This window comes from Amia ocellicauda, chromosome 7 (assembly GCF_036373705.1).
Source record: "Amia ocellicauda isolate fAmiCal2 chromosome 7, fAmiCal2.hap1, whole genome shotgun sequence".
Lineage (NCBI taxonomy): Eukaryota > Metazoa > Chordata > Actinopteri > Amiiformes > Amiidae > Amia > Amia ocellicauda.
The window spans coordinates 6,052,046-6,067,186 of record NC_089856.1 but is presented as its reverse complement, the minus strand read 5'-3'; the positions used below and the strand labels follow the sequence as shown (position 1 = coordinate 6,067,186).

General features: G+C 39.8%; 1 pseudogene; it reads left to right on the top strand.

Annotated features, from left to right (window-relative positions):
- The first annotated feature begins 281 nt into the window (after nucleotides 1-281).
- Nucleotides 282-6,989, top strand: LOC136753807 (E3 ubiquitin-protein ligase TRIM39-like; annotated as a pseudogene).
- The last annotated feature ends 8,152 nt before the right edge of the window (nucleotides 6,990-15,141 follow it).

Genomic DNA, 15,141 nt, shown 5'->3' with positions numbered 1-15,141 from the left:
CTAGAGGAAGCTTAAATATCTGAATCTCAGGTAAATGTGTACTGACAGTCTGATCCCTGCAGTCAGAATAGGTGTCTGTGTTAGCCATATGCTGTTTGAGCTAACATGCAATAAGATTTGAAAGTAAAAATGCAAACAAGTAAACAGACAAAGTAAACCTAAATAAACAGTTTTTAGATTAAGATTTAAAGGAAGCTCAGTTTATCTGCAGACTCAATAGCATTATTGCATTTTAATCTGAATCTATTATTGGGAGCAGGACAGCCTGTAACTCTGAAGAAATGGCCGGAAGATTTCATGAAAAGGAAAAGGATCTAACTTGTCCTGTGTGCTGTGAAACCTACAAGGATCCTGTTGCCCTTAAGTGTAGCCACAACTTCTGTAAAGCCTGTCTGGAGGTAGCACTGGGAACAGAAGTGCTCTTGGGAATATCCAGTTTGCAAAATAAACAATTTAGTGAACACTCCAGTTATCAACCTTGCTTTAAAGTATCTGTGGGAGTCCTTCTCAAAGAAGAAAAGTCAAAGACTTTCAGCAGGGAGTGTAGCGCTCTCCAGTCTGCATCATAAGAAACTGAAACTGTCCTGTCTGGAGGATGAAGAGCTTGTCTGTGTTATTTGTCAAAGTTCCAGAAAACATAAAAACATGATCTATGTCCAATAGATGAAGCTGTACTGGACTGTAAGGTGAGAACACAGAATTTATTTGTTAAAAATATTTATAATTTTTAAAATATTATAATAATGAATTGATCCATTGTTTTGAAATTTAATTTGAACTTGTCTGTCTACTGAAAAAGTATAACACATATTTTGAAAATTTAAGAAATATATAACTTGGAGAAACAAATTGTAGTGAGATACTATTTCAGGAGTCCAGCAATACCTGTAAATCTGGCCTAGCCAGAATCTTGAGTAACTAGTGCAATGAATGTGATGAACAGGATTACTGTCCTTTTAATGGATTGGAATTACTAACAAAGCATCAGTTCTCTGAGATGTAACTGAACAAGAGAAATTGATTAACAATGGTAATTTCAGGATTAAGAATCAACAGTAACAAAATGTAAAGTAATCAAACCTGCATATACAGTGAGGGAAAAAAGTATTTGATCCCCTGCTGATTTTGTATGTTTGCCCACTGACAAAGAAATGATCGGTCTATAATTGTAATGGTAGGTGTATTTTAACAGTGAGAGACAGAATAACAACAAAAAAATCCAGAAAAACACATTTCAAAAAAGTTATAAATTGATTTGCACGTTAATGAGGGAAATAAGTATTTGATCCCCTATCAATCAGCAAGATTTCTGGCTCCCAGGTGTCTTTTATACAGTTAACGAGCTGAGATTAGGAGCTCTCTCTTAAAGGGAGTGCTCCTAATCTCAGCTCGTTACCTGTATAAAAGACACCTGTCCACAGAAGCAATCAATCAATCAGATTCCAAACTCTCCACCATAGCCAAAACCAAAGAGCTGTCCAAGGATGTCAGGGACAAGATTGTAGACCTACACAAGGCTGGAATGGGCTACAAGACCATCGCCAAGCAGCTTGGTGAGAAGGTGACAACAGTTGGTGCGATTATTCGCAAATGAAAGAAACACAAAATAACTGTCAGTCTCCCTCGGTCTTGGGCTCCATGCAAGATCTCACCTCGTGGAGTTTCAATGATCATGAGAACGGTGAGGAATCAGCCCAGAACTACACGGGAGGATCTTGTTAATGATCTCAAGGCAGCTGGGACCATAGTCACCAAGAAAACAATTGGTAACACACTACGCCGTGAAGGACTGAAATCCTGCAGCGCCCGCAAGGTCCCCCTGCTCAAGAAAGCACATGTACAGGCCCGTCTGAAGTTTGCCAACATCTGAATGATTCAGAGGAGAACTGGGTGAAAGTGTTGTGGTCAGATGAGACCAAAATCGAGCTCTTTGGCACCAACTCAACTCGCCGTGTTTGGAGGAGGAGGAATGACCCCAAGAACACCATCCCCACCGTCAAACATATAGGTGGAAACATTATGCTTTGGGGGTGTTTTTCTGCTAAGGGGACAGGACAACTGCACCGCATCAAAGGGACGATGTACGGGGCCATGTACCGTCAAATCTTGGGTGAGAGCCTCCTTCCTTCAGCCAGGGCATTGAAAATGGGTCGTGGATGGGTATTCCAGCATGACAATGACGCAAAACACACAGCCAAGGCAACAAAGGAGTGGCTCAAGAAGAAGCACATTAAGGTCCTGGAGTGGCCTAGCCAGTCTCCAGACCTTAATCCCATAGAAGTTGCCAAACGTCAGCCTCGAAACCTTAATGACTTGGAGAGGATCTGCAAAGAGGAGTGGGACAAAATCCCTCCTGAGATGTGTGCAAACCTGGTGGCCAACTACAAGAAACGTCTGACCTCTGTGATTTGCCAACAAGGGTTTTGCCACCAAGTACTAAGTCGAAGGGGTCAAATACTTATTTCCCTCATTAACATGGAAATCAATTTATAACTTTTTTGAAATCCGTTTTTTTTCTGGATTTTTTTGTTGTTATTCTGTCTCTCACTGTTAAAATACACCTACCATTAAAATTATAGACTGATCATTTCTTTATCAGTGGGCAAACGTACAAAATCAGCAGGGGATCAAATACTTTTTTCCCTCACTGTACAATATGACAATTAGGAGTGAAATTAAGAAAGAACAAACCCATTGAGAGAGTACAGTTCCCATTGTTATTTTAAACTACATCAGAAAAATAATAACAACACTCTATTGCTAAGATTTATATTAGGTGACAATGTAACAAGGTGTTACATGCCTGTTGGCTTTGTTGTTATGTTAAATTTTTTGCAAGTTTTGTATTCTAGGTTTTTATTTCTTAAGTTTGGGTGTTGAGTACTGTGTGGGTTGCGGGTTAATTAACACTTGTGAGAATTTTGAGTTTGGCATTTTAATTGAGCATGTTATTATTGATTTGTAGTTACAGGTGTGGTTGTTCTCTTTCCCTTGCTAACCTGTGTATATACACTCACCTAAAGGATTATTAGGAACACCTGTTCAATTTCTCATTAATGCAATTATCTAACCAAGCAATCACATGGCAGTTGCTTCAATGCATTTAGGGGTGTGGTCCTGGTCAAGACAATCTCCTGAACTCCAAACTGAATGTCTGAATGGGAAAGAAAGGTGATTTAAGCAATTTTGAGCGTGGCATGGTTGTTGGTGCCAGACGGGCCGGTCTGAGTATTTCACAATCTGCTCAGTTACTGGGATTTTCACGCACAACCATTTCTAGGGTTTACAAAGAATGGTGTGAAAAGGGAAAAACATCCAGTATGCGGCAGTCCTGTGGGCGAAAATGCCTTGTTGATGCTAGAGGTCAGAGGAGAATGGGCCGACTGATTCAAGCTGATAGAAGAGCAACTTTGACTGAAATAAGCACTCGTTACAACCGAGGTATGCAGCAAAGCATTTGTGAAGCCACAACACATACAACCTTGAGGCGGATGGGCTACAACAGCAGAAGACCCCACTGGGTACCACTCATCTCCACTACAAATAGGAAAAAGAGGCTACAATTTGCACAAGCTCACCAAAATTGGACAGTTGAAGACTGGAAAAATGTTGCCTGGTCTGATGAGTCTCGATTTCTGTTGAGACATTCAGATGGTAGAGTCAGAATTTGGCGTAAACAGAATGAGAACATGGATCCATCATGCCTTGTTACCACTGTGCAGGCTGGTGGTGGTGGTGTAATGGTGTGGGGGATGTTTTCTTGGCACACTTTAGGCCCCTTAGTGCCAATTGGGCATCGTTTAAATGCCACGGCCTACCTGAGCATTGTTTCTGACCATGTCCATCCCTTTATGACCACCATGTACCCATCCTCTGATGGCTACTTCCAGCAGGATAATGCACCATGTCACAAAGGTCGAATCATTTCAAATTGGTTTCTTGAACATGACAATGAGTTCACTGTACTAAACTGGCCCCCACAGTCACCAGATCTCAACCCAATAGAGCATCTTTGGGATGTGGTGGAACGGGAGCTTCGTGCCCTGGATGTGCATCCCACAAATGTCCATCAACTGCAAGATGCTATCCTATCAATATGGGCCAACATTTCTAAAGAATGCTTTCAGCACCTTGTTGAATCAATGCCACGTAGAATTAAGGCAGTTCTGAAGGCGAAAGGGGGTCAAACACAGTATTAGTATGGTGTTCCTAATAATCCTTTAGGTGAGTGTATACTGACTGACCATGTAGGCAGCGGGGCTGCTGTCTGAATCCAGCTGTCTTGATCCAATCGAAGGTCTGCTGCGGTGCCGCGCTGCTGTAATTTGCTAATTTTATCGCTCCGTATCACTGCCAGTGAAGTCTGTACTGGAGCTGTCCCCCTGTGTGTCTATAGTGATAAGAAGTTGAAATCTTTACACACTGTTACCGAGCCGGACTGTTGCTGCGTCTGGGGAAACCAGGACACTTGATGGCCTGTAGGACACTTATTGACACTCGCTAAGAGCAGACCTTGGCAAACTCCTGGATGGCATTTTAATTGTCTTAGCTAGTGTTTCAAATGACCTGTCCCTGTAGTATATGTAATAAATTGGTTAAAGAAAATGGCACAAGTTGTAGTCCCTCTTGTAGAGCTCTTGTATTAATGCTACAAAGAATCGGGTAAAATTGGCTGTTACAATATTATCTTATGATACTGCACTCTTAGAAGTAATGTGTTGAAATTCTACACAAAAAATGTGTTAATAGTACTATGACACATTTTGTTTTCTACACAATATGTGCAGAGTACGGTCTTTCTTCTAACACAGTCGAAATGTGTTATTTATTTTTATCCACAATCCTCTGCGAAATGTGTCTCAACCAATCACCTCCCACACGCCCTTCACTGAGGACAGCGCTGAGTGTTTGAAATTTCTAAGAAAACAACTTGTTCTGTGGCCACGAAATTATGAGACGTGAGTAACATTAATTTATTTTAATCCTGAATTTGTGTTAATCCTCTGTTTGAGTTAATTTTACAATTGTAACATAATTATTTTTTCACTTGGTTATAATAGACACCAAACGAGCAGGATGGGTCGAATGGCCTCCTCTCGTTTGTAAACTTTATGCCCTTAATTAATATCGCGGAGCCCTGGGACCATGTGGAAAAAAAAACACTCAGAATTTCGACTTTAAAACTCGAAATTTAAACTTGTAAGTTCAGGTTCATCATGAGACTTTCTTGTTGTTTTATCTTGCCATGGCCCAGGGCTCTTCCGTACAGATATAACATGTAGATTGAGATTGTTTTGAAGGGGTCTAGTGTTAAGTGGGCGATTCGACATTTTTTAGAAGGACATGTTAGTAGTAGAGTAATAATCTTATACCCACTATTAAAAACGAGAATTCAAAGTCCAGTATACCGGTAATGTAATATTGTAGCGATTTATGAAGCCAGTCCTCAGTGGCGCGGGTTGCTCAGAGATGCAGGAGACCTGGGTTCAAGTCCCCGCCCCGCCCCGCCGTGGCTGGTTACCCCCAGTGCCTTACAGTGTGTTTTTGTATTGTGTTTCAGGGGGACTGCAATTTATATAGTGAGGTTTAAATAATGCTTCATCGTTTAATCAAACATAGTAACGGTTACATTATCATGTTACTTCACTTTCGACCTGCCCATAGGCCTGCTGTGCACTAGACCTGTCTCCTCTACACGGGACTGCAGAGACGCTGAAGTGCATTGAGCCTCATCTGAGCAGCGCAGCCCAGCAGTGGCATCAGCGCCAGTAACGATAACATATCACTGCACTGAGTCTGTATGTGGGGCTGTTATACTTGCTAACATCGAATGTATAACATATTCAGTGTTTTATTAATAATAATAATAATAATAATAATAATAATAATAATAATATGTATTATTATTTATTCATTCATGTTATTTACATATTTAAAATCCATATTTACACGTTTAACTGATGTTAACTTAATTTAAAAAGTGGATTATCCCACAGATGTTTAATGCATAATATGCTGTATATAACTGTATATAAAAAATATTGTATTATGCATTATTTTACATGATATAACTAATTTTTAGAAAAGCATCTTTAGGGTAAATAAGTCAAATTAAGTCAAATGATTGCATTTTATATACTGTTCTATTTCTTAAATATTTTTTTTGTAATTTTGTTTTGTTCTGAATAAATTACTTAATAAGACAAAGACATTTGCTACAAGTTTGCAATAGTAATAATTTATATTGAGGTTTATCTGTTTACATTGATCTACCACATAGTTTCCTTTGTTAAATTAATATTTTGTTTATCTTTAAGCCAACGTGTTGAGTAAAACTAACATATTACAGTGTTCATGAAATAACACATTATTTGTGCTAATATTCCTACACACAGATTGTGTTAACTTTAACACAACATGTGTTGTCCTTAATCACATTCACTAATGTGTTGAAAAACAACACATCATGTGTTATTTTTAACACATTTGTTCTAAGAGTGTGATAGGGATTTTATATTTGAATACAAATATTATGAAGTGCATTACCATGTTGATTCCTCTCACTGTGCTGTTCTTGTAATGTATGTGTTTGCATTGAGGTTTGTTGTCAGTGTGTTTTTGCAGTATCATCCAGGAGGAACTTAGGGCTGTACTAGAGCTTTTGCAGAAGAAGCTGGGAGTGTTTAATGAAGTTATAAAAATGTGTATTCAAAAAGTGGAATACATTAAGGTAAATGTATTACAATATAAAATAGTCAAACTTTTTAAAAGTTTTGTAAAATAATGTATTTCCTATCCAGGCCCAAGCCCAGGAGACCGAGAGATAGATAAAGGAGGAGTTTGAGAAATGTCACCAGTTTCTATGAGATGAAGAGGCAGCAAAGATAGCTGCACTGAGGGAGGAAGATGATCAAAAGAGGCAAATGGTGAAGGAGAAGACTGAGAAGATTACAAGAGACTCTTTCAGACACCATCAAAGCCATGGATGACGGCTTGAAAAATAACCTTTCTACAGGTTGGGACTGTTTACTCTGTTACTATAGCCTTCTGTTTGTTCACATTCCTAGATTTGTGTCAGTTTGTTAATGGGAGTACTTGGTTATTGGTCATGTTGCTTTCCAGAACTACAAGAAGATAACTAGCAGGTAATTAAACTCCTGTCTGTCTCATTTTTATTGTATTCAGTCCAAACACACAGCAGCAATGACTCCTGAATATTATTGCAGAGCCCAGTGCCCACTACAGGATCCAGAGGGGGTTTCAGGAGCACTGATAGATTTTGCCAAGCACCTGGGCTCTCTGAAGTACAGAGTGTGGGAGAAGATGGCAGGGATTATTCAATACAGTGAGTTGATCATGTATCAAGATATATCTGTGCAGGTCAATGTTGATTTCTAATACTTCTCTCTTTCCCTTTCAGCTGTTGTCACTCTGGACACAGAATACACAGAATACCGTGAACTGTTACTGTCTGAGGACTTAACCAGTGTGAGATACAGTAGTGAGAGACGGCTGCTTCCTGACAGCCCAGAGAGATTTGATCACTATCAAAGTACTATCAAGTAAACAGGGCAGTTGTTTTGCAATTGCTTCCCCAAGATGGTAGTTGCACCTGAGTCATTTTCCCCTGATTAAGAGCTTGAACTTTAAAAGCAGCCTGTGTTGGGAGAGAAGACAATGTAAGCAGAGAAACAGGCTGAGGAAGTCGGCAGCTTTGAATTGAATGCCAAGAACTGAGGTCACAGCTTTAGAAGCACACAGCACTGGAGAGCCTATGGACAGGTTGTCTTGAGAGTACCAGTTGCAGGGGGATCCAGATGGATTTGCACACTGAAAACAAAAGCTAAGTATTGTGGTATTGTTGACTAATACTAAAGAAGGGTGAAGATGTATTTATTTCCTCATTTAAGTAAGACTCATAGCCCAGAGTGACTTTGACATGTTTATTCATTGCTCCAGCCACTGCCTTTTTTTCATTCTCATTACGAAAAATAGGAAGTTAGAGCCTGGCTTATATGTATTAGACAAATGCACTAAAGTGCAGATCTGTGGGTGGCTCCTGTCCGGTGGTGTGGTCCAGTTGGTGAGAACCAGGGTTTGGCAGGGGGGTGAGACAGGGACATGCACTGGTTAAAAAATCTTGAATGTTTAAATAAGTCAAAAGAAAATATTCCTTCTACTCACCGGTTTTGTACCTGTTAATCTACTCAAGGTGAAAAACAGAACGTGTTCGAACTACATGAAGTCGTGACTACTGTAGACAATAAGGATGTGTGAGGGAAGATGTGTTCAGTGATGTATTCTATGTGTATATTAACCTGATTAATCTAATAATGACAAAATTATACTGACAATACATTCTTTGACAATGCAGCAGGTTCTTCTTAAATATTGAAATACACTGGGAGTACTAAGTTCATCTAGTAACAGCCAGTTTGATTCAGGCTGTGCCCTACCCTGATTGGTCTGATATTTCCATTGTGGATACAATGACTACAGGAAATGTAAAACATAATAATCACTATGTAAAATTACCACATGCATGGTTTTAAATTATGTGTTTGGGTAATAGTATGAATAAAATAAAAATCCAATCCACATAGTCATGGCAGTTATGGACTATGTAATTATTACCCAAAAGAACTACAGCCTGAGAAGGTTAGGTAAATAACTTTGCATGGTTTAAACAAGCCAGTCATGGGTGAGCATGTATTTTTCCCAAAAAAGCAAATTTAGGATTCACACTAAACAAAGTTAAATCCTGAGGTCATATGTGGGTCAATATGTTAATGAGAACAAATTACATTTATGAATCCCATAGCTTCAACAATGTACGAATATATAGTGCATGACTGTAATGCATTAATAAGTAGAGATGTTAGTGCGGTTCTTAATTCTATCAAAGTGTGCTATGAGAATGTTTACCTTATGATGTAGTGTTTTGTCCCCCCTCTTAGTGTTATAAGCACAATAATAAGCATATGAAATATGTGACAGTACTGTGACACCCCTATAATTACACAATGCCCATTAACTGCTGAAGTCTAACTTTAACTTTTGATTGAAGAAATTTGATTATATTAAGGAATGGAAGAGGATGTATCCTGTCCTGTGTGCTGTGAAAACTACAAGGTCCTGTTGTTCTGACACAGCTTCTGTAAACCCTGTCTGGTGCAGCACTGGGGACTCGGTAATGTCCAGTCTGCAGGAGAAGGCTATCCAAGGATGATCCAATTGTAAGTCTGGCTTTAAAGAACCTTTACGAGTCCTTGATGGAGAAATGTTCGAGCTCCAATAGGATGTGAAACTCTGCAGTCTGCAGTGAGGATTAACACTTCTTAATATGTTTTATTATGGTTAAATTATGGTATACATTACACTGATTAACATTTTATTAACTGTTATATGCATTCCTCATACTTCACTTCTGTGAGCTGTTTTCCCTGAATCTGTTCTTAAATCAGTTAATGTAAAATTACCATCTTCATGGTCTGCAACACAACTGCCCCTAATGTGAAAACCTTACTACTTGCCTGATAATTTAATTGGGTGTGGAAAAGGTGGATTAGTACGTCAACAAATGATTGTCCATTTGCAAGATGGGGTAATGACTGATAACTGAAGAGGAAAGCATCATAATCAGTACTTATTAGTTGGTTTTACAGTGTACTTTGTACAGTGTATTTTTGCACTTTGTATTGTACTTATGATGTAAGTCAACCTGGATAAGGGCGTCTGCCAAGAAATAATAATAATAATATCAATATCAATGTATCAATATTTATGGAGTGAATGTAAGATAATATTGGAAAAAGCATTATGTTTGAGTACTTGATTGTTAATGCATAAGCACTTAAGCAGGTAAATGCACAAAATTGTATTTTTTTGGTATAACAAAACATTTTGTCAAATGGATTGCATCACCTGCCTCAGTTGGTCATTGAGTGACATCAGGCAAAGATCACAGTACTCACATTCTCTGTAATTTGTATTTGTGAAGTTGTGTTTCTTGATGTAGAATTCATTCATCATCTATGTGATCTAGGACAACTCTACTTTTGCCAGCTTGGCTTTGTCATACTGCACTGGAATATTGTGACAGGCCTATTGTGACAGAGTCTGGTATCTCTGTGTGTTTCTAACTGGAATACCTAATTATTTGCATATTTGCAATCAGAAATACGTCACCAATTTGAAATAAAGTTCAAAACACCAGTCAACTATTAACTGAAGTTTGTTGCAATTAGACATCAACCAGAATCTTAACAAATGTTTACTAAATTATTAAATAATTGATATCAGCTTAATTTTAACATTTATAAAAATGTCTCGTCTCAAATTGCCCTGTGGATTATGGAGCCATTTGGTCACATTGGGAATTTTACATTGATAATTTATTACTGCATAAGCAATTTAAAAAGCACTGTATGCGACTGATATATACTATACACATACACGCAACCATATTGAGAGAAACACTGGAGCTAGCACATGCTGATGCACCATTGATAAAATGTGTAAATCAAGAAAACAAATGATTTAGCTAGTTAACAAATGACAAATATTTTTTTGTTTAGTTTGCACTGCCAGACCCTGGGGGTTTTCTACACTAGGCCTGTGCAGTTCAGCTTTCTAGAATGTGCCTACTCAACATGACTTTATAGGAGGCAAGTTGTACAAGCAGGGATTTTTTTGCACATCTATTATTTTGCAGTTCAAACACTGCATTGTGGAGCTGCCGGGAGGGGTGTCACAGTGGAACACGTCAATGTCCTGACTGAGTCGCTGAAAGCCAATGTGAAGGGCATTCTTCTGCTCTTCTACCGTGTTGAAGCAGTTGTCAAATATCTGGGTGAAGACCAGAGTTTTGTAGTTGTTGTCCCACTGGCTGAACTGATTTAGCTTGTTCAGGATGTTGTATGGATTGACAGGGTTCAAGCAGGTGCACAGACACGGGGAGTAGAAGGTGTAGAACAGCAGGCACTGGGTGTCTTGCGTGTTATGGTTGTACAGGTGCTGGATCAGACTGGGCCCTCCAGAATAGGGGTTGAGCAGGCGGGCCTCACTATGGGTATTTCTGTTTGGCCTCATACAGCCGGTTGTCAGAGGCCAGGGCCTTCAGAACATCATTGTGTAGGTCCTTGAGTGACCCCTCTAAGTTGTTTTCACCCTCAGGGGGGTTGTTGCAGAGATTCTGGGGGAGATCCAGGGCCATGGTATACTGCCCATCAACCCTGTAGCTACATATCACAGAATAAAGGAGCAATTACATTAGGAGGTTGGATAAATGGATGGATGAATGGATATTGAGAAGAGTAGGTGTATATGATAAATAATGTATAAAGATAGAGCCTACACACAGTAATGTTGGGTTTACTTACTTGCCATTAAAACATTGTCACCCGCCATAGTTTATTAAAGGACAACTATTGTAGTTTCTTACATTGTCAGTTTATATGATAGGAGTATATAAGTGAAGTATCAAAATTCTTGTTTATTTATTTTATATGTTCAACTTTTACCATTTAAAAGTGTAACTTTCAATAAGACCATGGCTGCTTTACTGCACAGAGATTAAACCAGGAGCAAGTGCCGCACAAGGACCTTATCTCAACCAGACACGAGTCAGACAGGGAAAACAGCCTTATAGAGGGCCAGAGTTCAACTGCACAAAAACACAAATCAGGAACAGGGGCCCATAAGGGCCTGGGCTCAACTGAGACAAAGACACAGACAGGAGCAATAACCCTACAGACTCAACAAAACCAAACGCAGGAGCACCAGGAGCGATGCAAAATATGCAGCCAGGAGTGATAGGTTTATCCAAAAACTAGCATACTCTGGCACACACTTGACCTGAGGCAGCTAAAACTGCATCCAGTGGCTACTAGAGATGCGAAAGAGTGCATAGTCTACACAAAGAAGTCTACTGCAGCACTGAGATTCGCTTTTGCCTGGGCCATGTCTTCAGTGCCCAGAAAGCCTTCAAACACCACCAAGAGTCAGCTGGTTATGACAAACCTGGTGGTCTGGGCCTCAGCCACATAAGCCTTGTGAAGCAGGCTCTCAGTGACTCTCCACTGCCGGCTAGGGAAGAAGTCCAGGCGTTGGGCAGAGACCAGCAGTAGGGACACCATTGCGGCGATGGAAGAGTCTATTAATGGGGATAGTCACTCTCTGGCGTCCTCCGCTCCATGCACACACATGGTTAGCTCACCACCACACACAGGCACAGTTCGCAAAATTGGTGTATTCCATGAGAACTGCATGTTGTGGGATTGTGGTGGACCACGATCCTCCAGCTAAGGGACATTCAGACTGGAGGTGGATGACCAGCAAGGCGAAGAACTCACTCTGGACCTTACCTTAATAAGGAGGTGGACAAAGCCAACTTCTTCTCTCCCTCCCTGACCTCAAACTGCTCGTCACCAGACGTCTGTAGTAAAAGCATGTCCACCAGCCAAGGTGGAGATGGCTCGCCCGCTCCCGTTGGGAATGGCGAGGGGAGTGTAGCCACTGCAACAGGCTGTGCTGCAGCTGTGAAGCAGCTAGTGAAGCAGAGCCAAAGCAGCTGGTAAAAGTTTCAAAAGCATCTGTTCCAAATGGGCAGAGAATGCCTTTACCTTGGAGTCCCTGCTATGATAGGACGTCAGTGGTGGCTCCTATGATATCTCTAGTGAAGAGATGGAGGGCACTGCAAATGCGCTTTAGAGCAAGATATGCATCCCTTAGATGCCTTGGTTGGAGGACTCCCCTGATTGGCCTCGCTCATTCATAAAGACAGGAAGCCAGCATGTCTTCTTGGGGGAGTAGGAGCAGGTTGAGGAGTTGGAGTGTGAGAGAAAATGAGCACAAATATTTAAACAAAGAACTGAGAAAACATGGTAAGTGAACTTTTCTTAGAACTGGGACTAGGATTGGGACTGTTTGCTGTGTTTGTCTTTGCTTGGGTTTAGCTGTGTTTTTTTTTTTTTATAGAGGTAGCCTCAAATAGGAGCTAGGCATTTATATTGGTTTATTTGTTTTATGTCACTGCAAGTGGGATAATTAATCAAATTAATAAAGAAAAACAAAAAGGCTGTGTAACATAAACAACACAGGTAATGAGCTATACATTATACCACCACCAATTTAATCAAAATGAAAGGTGTCAAATGTATTGTTACCCCTGATGATTCCTATAAATAAAATCAAACAAAATTAACTCTGCTTAAAGGCTTAAGTAACTCGCATATAAAATCCTTTTGTCATCCATGGGAAAGGCAAAGAACTCACAAATTCAAAGAGGCAAATGGACCTTCATAAATCAGGCAATGTGTACAAACAGTAGCTAAAACCCTAAAAATGCCACTTACCACTATAAGCAATAATTTAGAAGTTACAAACAAGTATGCAAGTGCATCTTGCCCCCACGCAGAGTGAGAAAGATGGTACGGTAGACAAAAAATAATCCAGAGGTCAGCTGAAGAATTAAAGAAGTTGGTTGCATCTTGGAGTCACCAAAACCTACAATTAGATGTGACCTCCATGCCGATAGCCTATTTAGAAGGGTTGCCAGAAAAAGCCTTAATTGAGTGTAAACAACAACTGGAAGCACCTGGAGTTTGCTAAACAGCATTGGCACTTGGTCTGGAACTGGGGGCTACTCTTTGGTCACAGACACCAGGAATGGGTTTGGCACCTAACGAAGGATGTGTATGCAGAAGAGAACCCCATACCTACTTTAAAATCTGTTGGTGGATCTTTTATGTTATGGGACTGTTTTTCTTCCACTGGGCCTGGGCCCCTTTGCAAAGGTCAGTAGCAACTTGAACTCTACCAGGACATTTTAACCAAAAAGCTGGTAGCCTCTGCCAGGAGGCTGAAACTTGTCCACAAGTGATTCTTTCAACAAGACATTGACCCCAAGCACACATCAAAATCCACAAAGAAATGGATAATTGACCACAAAATCAACATTTTGAAATAGCCATCTCAGTCTCGGCACTTGAATCCCATTCCAAACATGTGGTTTGAATTGAGGAGGGCAGTCCAAAAGCACAGAACTAAGAATCTCACAGATCTGGAAAGATTATGTATGGAGGAATGGTCTAACATCTCTTCCAATGTGTTCTCCTAAAAACTCACAACATTTGTTTAGAAAAAGAATCCGTGCCATTATCCTTGAAAGGGGAAGGTGCACAAAGTACTGAAAACCAAGGTGCCAATAATTGTAACTATTTTTGAGAAATATATTAATAATTTGAGAAATTTGTAATTTTGGTTGATTCACTTGAAAATTTCAATATACCTCATTAGCTGTGTCATTTATTTTATACAGCCTTTTTTGCTCATCATTATCAAGGGAAAATTATGGGAATGAATACAAGTTGGAAGGATAAACACAGTTTTGGAGGGACGGGCAAAATCGAAGAGGGGGAGGGGTAGCATTATATGTGAAAAATGGCATTGAGGCAGAAGAACTCAAATTAGATCCCAGTAACGGAACAGAATCTTTGTGGGTGAAACTTTTGAACAAGAGATCTGGAGGATTAGTGGTAGGAGTGTGTTACAGGCCACCCAACTCAGATATTCAGCAAGATGCTGCATTGTACAGTGTAATCAGGACTGCTTATAGCAAGGATGTGGCTGTTATAATGGGGGATTTCAATTTCCCAAACTTAGACTGGGAAAGCCCGGTTGGGACTATCGAAGCAGAAATAGAAATTGTTGAGATGGTAAATGATTGCTTTCTTTGTCAGGGAATCAACCAGGGAGAGTGCTTGCATTGACTTGATCTTTTCAAATGACCAAGACAGAGTCAGAGGGACAGTAGTTAGAGAACCAATCTCAAATTGTGATCACAATATGGTTAGCTTTGAGGCATTCTTTCAAAAAACAAGGTCCAAGTCTAAAACAATAGTCTACAATTTTAGAAAAGCAAACCTTGAAGGTATGAGATGACACAAGAGTTAGACTGGATGAAGATTCAGCTGAAAATGGATGGTTATATTTTAAGAATATACTAATTGAAGCTCAGGAGAAATTTTGAATGAAAATTGAGGACCAAAAAACATTGCCCAAAATGGTTTAATAAGAGAGAGAATGTTGTATAGCGCATACAAAATGGATAGGGATGAAACAAAATACAAAGAATATGTT